At 37.9% G+C, this 13,223-nt stretch overlaps 1 pseudogene across 1 annotated transcript; it reads left to right on the top strand.

The window, feature by feature from the left end:
* The first annotated feature begins 215 nt into the window (after positions 1-215).
* On the top strand, positions 216-2,118 carry LOC308248222 (tRNA-splicing endonuclease subunit Sen2-like; annotated as a pseudogene). The gene is made up of 2 exons: positions 216-1,437; positions 2,113-2,118. The product of its transcript is annotated as a tRNA-splicing endonuclease subunit Sen2-like (transcript).
* The last annotated feature ends 11,105 nt before the right edge of the window (positions 2,119-13,223 follow it).

The following is a 13,223-nucleotide window of genomic DNA, read 5'->3' as shown; positions in this document are numbered from 1 at the left end:
GTGATGTTGATTCCATTCCTGGCACTCTGGCTTTACAATTCCTAACCTTAGCCAAATGGAGGTACATAATGGACCCTTAATTGGGAATTGCTGCTGTCATTTTTATTATCAATTTACCTTAAAAATTGGGAAATGATTGCTCAGCTGGTGTGGCTCAGTGATTGAACATCAACCTATGAACCAGGTCATGGTTTGATTCCAGTTACACTTGAAAAATGGCGGAAGCCTTTTTCCATGCCCCAAAGAGGAAAAGAAGAATGTACGAGCATTATGAGTCTCCATTTCCGATCCCTTTTGGTCATAAAGACTTCAGAATATTCTGTGCTGAAATGATAAACAACAATGTAATTGTGAGGAATGCAGAAGATATTGAGCAGCTGTATGGGAAAGGTTATTTTGGAAAAGGAATCCTGTCTAGAAGCTGTCCAAACTTCACCATTTCAGGTCCCAAGCTGGTTGCTAAATGGAAAGATATGAAGACAAATATGCCTATAATCACATCATCGTAGTGTAGAATGGGCCACAAAGCTCATGCGAAGACAGGGGAAGGATGAGAGTACACAGAATCCTTGAAGATTACACAAAACCACTTGAGCATCCTTGCATAGAACAGAATGAAGATGTTCCATTGCATGATGAGCTGAACTCTGAAATGGTTTCCAAAATAGAAGCCACAGCAGATAGAAACTTTCTGTGATGAACGAGGACTTGGGAAAGTCAGATGATACGGAGGATCCCAGCAAGTCATCAGACTGCCTGCAGGACGGCTCTGGGCATGACCCACTCACTGCAAACAGATTGGATAAACACTTATTAGAGGTCACTGTACCTCTGTCCCAAGTCCATTGTAGCCAAAACGATGTTCTCTCCTAGTGTGGTACTCAAGACAGCAGCCAACGAGTGGGTCTCCTCTGTGCCAGAGAGAGAGAACCTGATGATGAGTACCTGCTGGTGTTGGAAGTCGTGTGTGATGTGAGTAAGAAGGAAGATGCCCCACGTGAGAAAGCCTTCTTCCTGGTCTATGCTCTGGGATGTCTAAGTATTTACTATGAAAAAGAGCCTTTAACGATTGTGAAACTCTGGAAAGTTTTCACGGTAGTTCAGCCCACATTCAGGACTACCGATATGGCATACCATGACTTCAAAAGCAAGGGCTGGATGCCCAAAGTGGGACTTCCGTACAGAACAGATTTACTGCTGTATGAAAAGGACCTCTATGTTATCATGCAAGTTTACTCTGTCATTATTGAGTTAGTCGATGACCATTTTGAGGGCTCTCTTTGAAAATCTTTCAGTTGGAAGTCACTGGCTACCTTGAGCAGAGTTTCAGTGAATGTCTGCAAGGAACTCATACTGTGCTATCTGACTAAACCCTCTACCATGACTGACAAAGAAATGGAATCACCAGAATGCATGAAGAGAATTAAAGCTCAGGAAGTGATTCTGTTACAGAGAACCGGAATAAATCAAGCAATGCTCAGAGAGTTTGGAGTCACACTTTATTCACTGGTGGGCTTAGAGAAAATGAATTCAAATTCTAAGCAAGGCTACAAGCAGAACTTCCCTTTTTATTAAAGAGCCAGCCCTCTGTGTGCTTAGTGGTTATCTTGCTGCTGGCCTTGAAAACAACACAGTTCTATCCAATTAAAAAATGCACCTGGCATGGCATTGAGAGTATGGGCATATCTAGTCTCTGGCCTACAAGGTCAGACAGCTAAGTTTATCTTCCTCATTATTCAAGCAGGCTAAAGCAGGCTAGAAAGCAAAGTCATTTTTTAGAATAAAAGGCCGTCTAAAAAAACAGCAGACAATTCCAAACAGTAGTTTTACAAAATCGGGGTTAGCCTTCTCAATTCTGAGCCTCTGGAATTCTTCACGAGAGAGGAGTGACCAGGATGAACTTTAACAATTTGACCTCAGATTTCTAATTTTGCTAAAAAATATTTATTGAGTATCCCACAATAAGTTAAGCTCAGGGTGAGGTGAAGAGTCCTTTTATTGTAATTGGCCATTAATCGGAAAGTTTTAAAGGGCATGGTGCTCCCCAAACCAGAAAACTATTAGTGTTTTATTTATTTATTTATTTATTTATTTATTTATTTATTTTTGCAGGTGTGAAATATTTAATAGCAGACAAAATAGAATTCAATATGAAAAGCATCGAGACAAAGGCAAATTTTAGAAAATGGATAAAAGAACATTCCACTACAAATCATGAATCTATGCATCTACAATAACTTCAAAATATATAAAACAAGTAAGTACTGTGAGAAATGCAGAGAAACTGACAAATCTACAATTACAGAGAGACACTTCAACATACTTCTAGTAAGTGGTAAATCAAGGAGACAAAAATAATAGTTAACACTTATCGGGTACTTCTTATGTGAGTGGCACTGAACTATGCTTTTTCATGCAATATCTAAGGCTATAGAAAATGTTAATAGTAATCTGACAGGTCATATACATATAGCATATACATGTACCATAAATACTATTGTACCTGGTAAACAGAATAAATGTATTTTAAACATCCATTAGATATTCATTAAAGACTACACATTAGGCACCTGCCCAAACAACAATCACCAAAACCACCAGTCAACATGGCTGGCAGGGGTATAATGAAATGAACATTATCACTGATTTGGCAACAGCTCTGATAAAGAAAGATTTGACATTATGTATCAAGTGTCCATACTCTTTGACATAGTAATTGTCTTTTTAAAAAAAATATTTTATTGATTTTTTACACAGAGGAAGGGAGAGGGATAGAGTTAGAAACATTGTTTTAAAAAAGAAATTACACAGGGGAGAAGAAGAGAGCCCTGTGCCCAGATGTCAGCTTCTATCCTCAGTTAGCACTGACCGTGACTGGCCCCAACTCCTTGCCTCCAGGCCCCACTCTGCATCTTCATCTGTTCAGTGAGGAGCTTGGATAGATGAGTCCAGCAACAGGGAACCTCTGTTTTACTCTAATCTAACCTCTACATGGTAACAGTTACATGATGTGGCACTCGACAGTTTCCAAAGCAGCTCTTTATGCACAGGCATCTCATTACCCACATCCAATCTGTTCCTGAAAGAGTGCTGGAAAGCAGATCTGGGGGTTGCAGGATACCATGTTCCATTACTTTAAATGGAAAAAATTACATGTCTCTGCTTGTCCAAGAACTTCAACTAATTACTGAAGCACATAATAGTCCATTTAATATTTAACAAGGATTTTTGTGTCATAGAAAGCATTTAAAACAGTGGTTCTCAACCTTTCTAATGCCGCAACCCTTTAATACAGTTCCTCATGTTGTGGTGACCCCCAACCATAAAATTATTTTTGTTGCTACTTCATAACTGTAATTTTTCTACTGTTATGAATCATAATGTAAATATCTGATATGCAGGATATATTTTCATTATTACAAGTTGAACATAATTAAAGCATAGTGATTAATCACAAAAACAATATGTAATTATATATTGTGAAATATTCATTTCTAATTACAAATAAATGAAATTTTGTCTTGAAGCATGGTATAGCATGGGTAACAGTCTTAATATAACAACAGTAAACTATATTGCTACATTTTGCAACAGTATGCGTAAAAAGCCAACGTCAGTGCAAAGGTTGAGATTGCTTCTTTCTCACCAGATCAGAAATTCTTGGGGCAGTCTTTGCAAGAGCACAACGAAGATCATCTTCCACAACAAGTCTACTTCTGTATTTAGACTTGATAACCAACAAGCTGGAAAACCCTGTTTCACAAAGATATGTTGTTGGAAATGGAAGAAGAAGGCGCAACACAGTCTCAGACAGAACAGGATACGACTGCAAACACTTGATCCAGAATTTTGTAACTGGCATTGTAGAGAAATCAGTTGTCACTGCATCGCAGTTAATAAGTTCAATGAACTCCTCTTGTGCTGTCTCAGGAACATCTTCAACTTTGACTATGAATGGGCTTCTGGCAAGTGCAAATGGGGTGTCAGGTAGATTTGGAAAGTACGGTGAAATTTCCTCTGCAAGCATGTGCAAGTGTTCTTTCACAGAAATTATCATTGTAATCCTTTTGTCTGGTTCAATGTCATGTTCCTCAAAGAAAGCAGATAAGGTAGGCAACATGTAAATTTTATTTTCATCCAATTTTTTTGCCAAAGCTGAAGTTTCATTTGCAATGATCGGATCTTTTCAGACAAATTGAGGCATGTTGCATTTGGTCCTTGCAGTGATAAATTTAACTCATTCAAGATGGCAAAGATGGCAACCAAGTAAGCTATTTGCTGCAGTTCACTTTTATGGCTGAAAAGTGCTTTGAACTGCGGTCTTGCTTTCTGATTAAAAAACGTTTTGAGTTCATCACGAAGCTCAAAAACACATCTTAAAACTTTTCCTCTCGACAACCATCTCACTTCAGTGTGAAATAGCAGAGCATTGTTCGGCGCATCCAACTCGTTGCACAGTTGCGAAAACAGTCGACTGTTTAAAGTGCTCGCCTTTACAAAATTGACAGAACTTATGACGCTTTTCATTACTCTTGTAACTCTTGTGGCAGTGTCTTCGTTGCTAATATTTGCCAATGAATCATACAGTGAGTTCCGATGACTTTTGGTGACTCATTCAGTACCAAATGTTGAAATCCAGATCGACATCCTAGCATAGCTGGAGCACCATCTGTGCAAACACCACAAACCTTTTCCCAAGAGATCTTATGTTCTTTCAGAAATGAACCAACTGTGCCAAATACATCACGTGCAGTTGTCGTTTCAAGAGGTTTGCAAAAAAGAAACTCATTTTTAAAGTCGCCATCATTAATATACCTCACGTAAACCAATAACTGTGAACAGTTTGCAATGTCTGTAGATTCATCAAGCTGGATACTAAATATTGGAAGTGGAGCAGATTTGATTTCCTGGATTACCTGATCAAGAATATCAGCAGACATGGCATCTATTCTTCTGTGGACAGTGTCGTTAGATAAGGAAATTGCGCTCAATTTCGTAACAAATTCGTCTCCGATCATAACTCGAACAATGTCTTTGGCCGCTGGCAACAGTAAATCCTCAGCAATGGTGTGAGGTTTCATAGCTCTGGCGATTCTAAGTGCCACAAATATGAAGCATCAACGGCTGCTACGTTTTATTTGTGGTACTTGCCACCAGTGTCAAGTCTGGCTTTCTTGAGTCTATCAGCTTTGCTTCTAAAATAGTTGGTATCCTTGCTGGCAAAGCTCAGATGCTTGCTATCAAAATGGTGTTTTAGTTTGTTCGGCTTTATAGATTCGGCTGATAGAACTTCACAACAAATAACACATTGCAGTTTCTCAATTCCTGCTGTAATTATTGAGGTAAAACCATACTGTAAAAAATCCTCACTGTATTTTCTTTTCTTAACGATCTTCTATACACGATCTATTGTCATGGGATGGTTTGCTAATGAAAATAATATATAACAATAGCTTTAATAATACAAAAGATGATACATGGCATAGTTTAATCAATACAGTTCATTAAAGTTTCCTATGATTTACCATTCTGTGTTGTTTTTTTTACATACCTGTTACTATCACAGGGGGCAGTATTCACATCAACCACAGCTGAATATAAAAAGACTGATCAGCATCCAGATTAAGTTCCCATGGTACAGATTTTTTTTTTTGCAGTAGTTGATGATTTTACAGTACATGATTTTACATTTACCCAGTAATTATAATTCATGAAGTGTCATTTTTCCCTCCAATACTGCTTCTTTCAACACAGCATCTACTTTCTACACAGTAGCTGCTCTCTACACAGTAGCTGTTCTCTACACATGTGTGACTGGTCTGCATAAGTACATTATGGCGCCAACCCTGTCACATACACCTATATTTGTACGGGGTGTATGTGATGGGGTTGGTGTGATGATGTCATCAACTCGCATGTGGACGTATCTGCATGTGGGCGGACCCGCCTGGAGATGGATAGAGAAGTGGTGTCTCAGTTCCTAAGACCATCAGGAATATGTGTTTTCCTATGGTCTTAGGTGACCCCTGTGAAAGGGTTGTTTGACCCCCAAAGGGGTTGCGACCCACAGGTTGAGAACTGCTGATTTAAAACATCAATTACCTAATTATTTGTCAGTGAACTAATTGGTAGGCATACTTGTGTAGAATACACAATATTATGCGGTATTAGATAAAAATTGCACCTTGCTTCAGTTAACTTCTTTGAAATAAAAATAGGTGGTGAAACAATGTGTGAAGATACATAATGAGTGCAAGTGACATTTAGTAAACACAGTAAACAAAGCCTTTTTTTAATTGGTTAGATACCAGTGAAGAGTTGCCTGAGGAGAGGCATTTGGAGGCAAGAGAAGGGAAGTGGACAGAGGGAATAGGGGTGGGGAGACTGAGCAAGAGGGAGCCAGTGTAGGAGTGAGGGAACAATGGTCTGAGACTCATCCACTGTCCAAATTTGAGACACTGACAGACTGTCCTTTCCTTGGCATTAAATGCTCCAGAAGTAGATCGTTAAGAACCATTTTTGGAAGCTGAGACAAAAAACACAAACAAAAAACACAAAATGGCCGAAACCAGTTTGGCTCAGTGGATAGAGCATCAGCCTGCGGACTGAAAGGACCGAGGTTCGATTCCAGTCAAGGGCACGTACCTTGGTTGCAGGCACATCCCCTGTGGGAGGTGTGTAGGAGGCAGCTGATTGATGTTTCTCTCTCATCGATGTTTCTAACTCTCTATCACTCTCCCTTCCTCTCTGTAAAAAATCAATAAAATATATTTAAAAACAAAACAAAACAAAACACCACAAAATGAACACTTGTTTGCATCCCCTCGATGCATGATCTTAAAGACCCCGACAGCCTAAGATTCTGTCTATAGTTGTGTTTTAAAGGTTTGGCATTCAAATAATGGAGCTCCCCTGCCTCAGACCAATAACAACCATCAGTTTGAACGAGCTTCTTAGTAAGTTCTTTGCTCTTCATTAGTGATGCTAGTAGTTCTGCCACATTTTTACTGTTCACTTTGCTTACTCCAGGCTCCTTAGCAAAATGAAAGACTTTGCTTTGAATCATCACTTTCTCAAAACCTTTAATGCTGGCAAAAAATTTCAGGAAGCAGTTCTTCCCTATTTTATTTATCATTTGTGGTGACACTTCTTTCCAAGTCTTATCAGTGCACCAGATGCCTTTATGGTAAAAATTCTTCCGTGAATCCTTCATTCAAGTACAGTCCTCCTGTCAACACTCCACCTCAGATGCTTTGTCATCAGCTGATGTGCATTGAAGGTTGTGGCGACTCCTTGGTGTAATGGCTCCAATAAGGATGTAGAGAAGCCAAAGGACCACACAGATATTTGTAACTGAATGCTCCAGAAGAGTGTCCAAAGCGTCATCTTTAGTCAAAGAGGCCTGTATGGAGGATTTTCCTTCTTTACATATAGATTTGAACACGATGTTGCACTCCTCAGCATTACCTGAGGGCCCTGGGCGTTCTGGAATGGTACACCAGCAAAAGTTTTAGTTTAAATCACCCTCACAGTTTCCAGGTAAAAGTATTAGCTACCCCTGACCAGTTTAGCAAAGTGGTTAGAGCATCAGTCCACAGACTGATGGGTCTCAGGTTTGATTCCTGGTCAAGAGCTTGGTTGCAGGCTCGATCCCTGCCCTCACCCCCAGGTCAGGGTGCTTGTGGGAGGCAACCTATCAATGTGTCTCTCTCACATCAATGTTTCTCTCCTCCTCCTCTCTCCCTTCCACTCTATCTAAAAATCAATTTAAAAAATATCCTCAGGTGAGGATTAACAACGACAAATAAATAAATAAAAATAAAAGCAGTTAAAAAAAAAAAAAAAGAATGAACTTGGTAAACTATTGCTCTGTCAGGTACTATTCTGGCATTTTGTTTCTCAGAACTACCCTAAAGAGCCTGGGTAGGAAGGCATCGGTATTTTATTATGACCAAACAGAGACTTATCCTTCCAGGCCTGGCTGTATTTTTGCACTATGTGCTAACAAATGACCCAGGCCTAAAGAGAAATGATGAATGAGATATTGCAAATCCCTGTTTATCTTATCTCTGGCTTTTAAGTGTGAATGTTTTATTCTCATATAATATCACAACTGACATGCTCTTGGCAACTGTAGACACAAACTATTTACAGGCAATTATCCTAAATTAAGATTAACTTGACCCCAGTTGTTCTTGATCTTGTCCCTCCTGATTTTAATATTTCTGCTTTGTATCCTGGTTCTCTGTAACTGTTTGTGAGGCCTTCCATTTTGGCAGTTAGTTTGAATTCACCTTTTTATTAATAAAAAGTATTACCATTCAGCTCTCCTTTTTCATATACTTCTGATTTTGAACCTTAAAAACTTATGAGAGAAATTTCCTTTTTAAGTAGCAAAACTGCTTGGTTTAGTGGCTCCTTGAGAAGCGGTTTGGTGATTTCCTCAGAAACTACTCCATCTCTGTCATCTCGGCTTCACCAGCACCAGTCATCCCCAACACATTCAAGATGCTCATAATCAGGCCTAGAATGATCTGGATGGAGGTTCACAAACCTCAACAACTTACTAAATATCCTCCAAGTTACATATTTTCTAGTTTGTTGTACATTCAAGTAGTACATGCATTACAGGGACATAACATGTTTACGGGTGTGATTAACACAAAGATTATAATCATTTTGGAATCAAGTTTATGAACCCAAATTTACAACTTCCATTTCCTGGAAAGTTATCTATTTTAGCATAAAGCAATATCAGTAAACACAGCAGAAAAAGACCTGTAGGGATTCATAAACATATAGAAGAGTTTATAGTCAGTGGTGAAGTGCTCAGAAAAGTGAGGTCAGGTGAAAGGAGACTCTCAAGAGACCACGTGCACATGAAATGAATATGGCTCCAGAAGGAGGGACACAAAGCAGGATAACGAACCTGAGGGAGAAAATACCCACACTGTCACTGTTCTTCCCATGGGCTTAATTTCTTCATAAGAATGGAAAGAACATGATATGAGAGGGCCAAGAAAGTTCCTGTCCATTCACATTATCCTTTTGTCTTTTCTTTCTGTTCATCTTGTTTGTTTTGAAGGTAATTTTCCCCAAAATCTGTTTGGAATAAGCATGAAAATTGAAGCATATAAAACTGGGAGGGGTAGAAACTTATACTTAATGATTGGGAACAAAACCAGGAAACAAAAGGTAGGTGGGGGAAAAAAACAAAACTCTCACTTATTCATCCATTCAACAATTTTATTGAGATCCCACTTGTGCTAGACTTTGCCTAGAGCCCTGAGCATCCCTAGGTAAATAATACATTGTGCCTTGTTCCAGGGAATAGGTAGACTAAAAGGAAAGAAGACTCATATAAGCAAGGTCTGTAATAGAGAGATGCACTGATTACAGTGATGGGAATGAGAAGAGATGAAATTTTCTTAAGTGGATCCGGGAAAGACAGTCTTATTAGAGGTCTCATGGTAGACATTAGAGGGGAATGTGAAGGTAGAGAAAAAGGAAAAAGAAATTACAGAGTGTCTTATTGCCGAAACACCTGCAAAAGGAGCTAAGTCATGGATAGCTCATAACATCTTGAGTATTTTGGATTTCTGGGGAATCAGAGTAAGGTGTGAAGTGAGAAAAGAGTAAAGTATTGTCAGGGGCCAAGTAATAAAGGACCACATTAGTATACCAAAAAATGAGTAATGAGATGAATTGATAATTTTAAACAAGCTGGACATCATTTTCTTAGAATACTCTCTGATTGTATTATGGAACATAGGTTGGCAGATATGCAATTAGATCTTATTGGTAGATAAAATATTACTCTAAGATGATACAACAATTTCAAAGTGAAGGGACATAGGACTTTTAACTAGAGTAAAACTTTGAAGGTAGGTATATGGAAACAACACATAATTAGGAGTTAATATTGATAGGATTACTATTGATTGTCCAAAAGTAGGAGGTTAAGGAGAGGCAATCAAATATAATTGATAAGATTCTTGACTTGAAAAATTGGGTGGTTTGTGGTTTAATGACCTAAAATAGAAATAACAATAGTAGGAGTAAGTTTGGTAGAGAAGAAGATGTGTTCAATTTTGGATGTGTGTTAAGGTCACAATAGGATAAGTAAAGATGCCATAGATGCAGTTAATACTCAAAAGAGACATCTAAGCTAGAGATAAAAATTTGGTAGTTATCAGCATATAGATAGCTCTGATGGCGTGGAGCAAAAGTGATTGTCAAGGAAGACAATGTGGAATAAGAAAAGAATTGTGTACTCTAGATCAACTACTGGGAAACAAAAGATGGGCCATTGGAAAATATTTCTAGAGCTAATAATCATGTCAATCTGGAAGATGCAATTACACTTTATTTTATAGAGTTTTAATCTCCTTGCAGATAATTTTAAAAAGGCCATGCACTTTTCATTTTTATCTATTCAATTGTAATGAATCTAGGACAGAAATAAATACAAATTATAAGAAGACCTTGCACTTGAATATGATATTGGTACAGGATAAGTTATGCCTCTCTGAGCTTAAAGGCTGAATTTGCTTACTTGTGAAACTTAGCCTGTAAATTGTTTTTGTCTTATTTTTTTCTACCTTTCACTTAGAAAAAATCAATGTGGATTTTAGGAAAAATGAAAGGCAATTGATGCAAGGAAAGCAGAGACTAAAAGTTTTACTCCTTTCAGCTTGCTCTTCAAAACTCTGATAAGAAATAGTTATGAGTAGATTCAAAATCTTGAAAGAAAAAAGAAAAACTCATAAGAGGAACAGTAGAATTTAAGTGTGTGTTTGTATATGAGGGTCTCATAAGGAGTGCAAGTTGTACTCACAGTAGGCGTCAAATGTTTCTGTGTGGATTATGAGGCCATCAAGGGCCAGTTTCACAGAGGGTTGGAGAGGCTTGTGAGAAAAAAATCCCAAGTATAGGAGTCAGACATACAGGCTTGGTGCAGTAATGGTGTCTCCATTTTTATATCAAAGAGGATCATAGCACAAAGCTTATCATTCTTGATCCTTCAATTCATCACCATGGAATTCTCTTTGTTTAATAAGGGAAGAAGACTGTGAATAATAGAAGCCCCCCCCCCAAAAAAAAAAAAACAAAAACTTTAGACTGCACAGATTTAGAATGCATAAAAAGAGCAACCCAAACATAAATGGCATATGCTACGTGATACCACTAATATTAGGAACCTAAAATAGTAAAACTCATAGAAGCAGAGAGAATGGTAGTTGCCAGGGGCTGGGGAAGAGTGATATGGGAGGTATTAGTCAAAGGATACAAAGTTTTAGTTATGCAAGTCCTAGAGCAGTGGTTTTCAACCTTTCTAATGCCGTGACCCTTTAATACAGTTCCTCATGTTGTGGTGACCCCCCAAACATAAAATTATTTTCGTTGCTACTTCATAACTGTAATTTTGATGTAAATATCTGTGTTGGGGGTCACCACAACATGAGGAACTGTATTGAAGGGTCGCGGTATTAGAAAGGTTGAGAACCACTGTCCTAGAGAGCTACTGTACAGCATAGGGCCTATACTGACAATTAATACTTACAAATTTGTATTTTATACTTTAAAATATGCTACATGTTCTTATTACAATATAATAATAATAATAATAATAATAATAATAATAATAGGAGGAAACTTTTGGAGGTAGGTAATGGATATGTTTATGGTACAGAGTGTTGATGGTTTCGTATTGGTATACTTATCTCCAAGTTCATCAAATTGTATACGTTACATATGTACAGCATTTTGTATGTCAATCAGACCTCAATAAAGTGTTTTTTAAAAAAGTGAAGAAAGACGAATTGTCCTTAACCAAGATAACAGTGCAGGGTTTCTGCAGAGAAGCACTTTGGTGGGTAGTGACAGGCACTGAAGGATGGCAGGCACCATTCATTACATCTACAGCCACCACCCCTCCCTGTACTTGTCAGCAGCACCCCTGTGTATTTTTTATTGGAACTATGCCCAAGCTTGGATTGGCCCAAATCAGTATTGTCCTCAATCGATCATATTCTTTGTTAGCAAGTAGTCTAATAATGTGGCTATGTGATCCAGTTCTAGTCCATGTGATGTAAAGAGAACTGTGCTTGGATTTATGCAAAAAAAAAAATTCTCCTTAATAATATAAGAAGTGCCTTTTTGTTTGAGTGCCTCCTGCCTTTCCTTACCACTTAGAATGTGGTACTATGAGGTGTTCTGGCAGCCATTCTGTAACCATGAGAAGTAATATTTTCAACACACTGAGTTGGGTAGAGCAGAAAAAAATAAATAAAATGGAAGAGAGCATTGAGCTAGTGCACCAATTCTGCAATAACTGACTTTCAAATTTCTTGTTATATCAGATATAACAATGCCTTTATTGTTACAGCCATTATGAGCCAAGTATTCTATTACTTTCAGTCAAAGTATTGCTAACTGATACATGGTAGCAGAAATAAGCACCTTGAAGTGGCTTCATAGCCAGTCAGTAACCTAGACAACAGATGTTTCAAGTAGGTGTTTCAGGAAGCAAAGCTAGGGTACAGGGGGATATAAAATGACGATGCTACATGGTAAAGTAGAGGACTCTATTTATAAAACCAATGAAGACACCCTCTCTCCTGATACTTTTGCTTTGGTGTAGGGATTTTCAAAATAGAGATTTGGAAGTCTACCCAATAATCTGGGCATAACAACAACAAAAGTCTATTGGCTGCTGTGATGTGATTTCTCTTATGACTGTTGAAACCTAGAGAAACAAAGATTATAAATTGAATGAATAAAAATCATAGTTAGATGTTAATGAAATTCAACTATAAGAAGAAAGTAACATGCTGATAGATCTAGTAAAATATCTGCCATATAGTAACAACCACTCCTTAAATGTCTGTTGAATTTAATTAAAGTTTAGGTTCTGTGTTTCTTGAAGAAATTTCCCCTAATAAATGGATCTTATCAAGAAAAATAAAGGTAACTTATAATTATCTCCACATATTAGCAATATAATGATTTCTTCCTTGTTCACTATCTGACTTCTGTCCTAGGAAGAGAATTGAAGACATGTATTTGAGTGAATAATAAACTAATTAGGAGGGCGGTATGGAAGTGGTCCTGAGAAGGGAAGGCAGTCCATAAAGTTACTCTATTGGGCCACCTGAGCCTATAGTGGGCTACCTGAGCTTAAGTCCATGAGAAAATCCTGGGAAATATGCCAAACACTTTCA

This window comes from Plecotus auritus, assembly GCF_963455305.1.
Source record: "Plecotus auritus genome assembly, chromosome: 5".
In the NCBI taxonomy this organism is placed as follows: Eukaryota; Metazoa; Chordata; class Mammalia; order Chiroptera; family Vespertilionidae; genus Plecotus; species Plecotus auritus.
The sequence above is the reverse complement of the archived record's forward strand: the minus strand, read 5'-3'. Positions and strand labels throughout refer to the sequence as shown.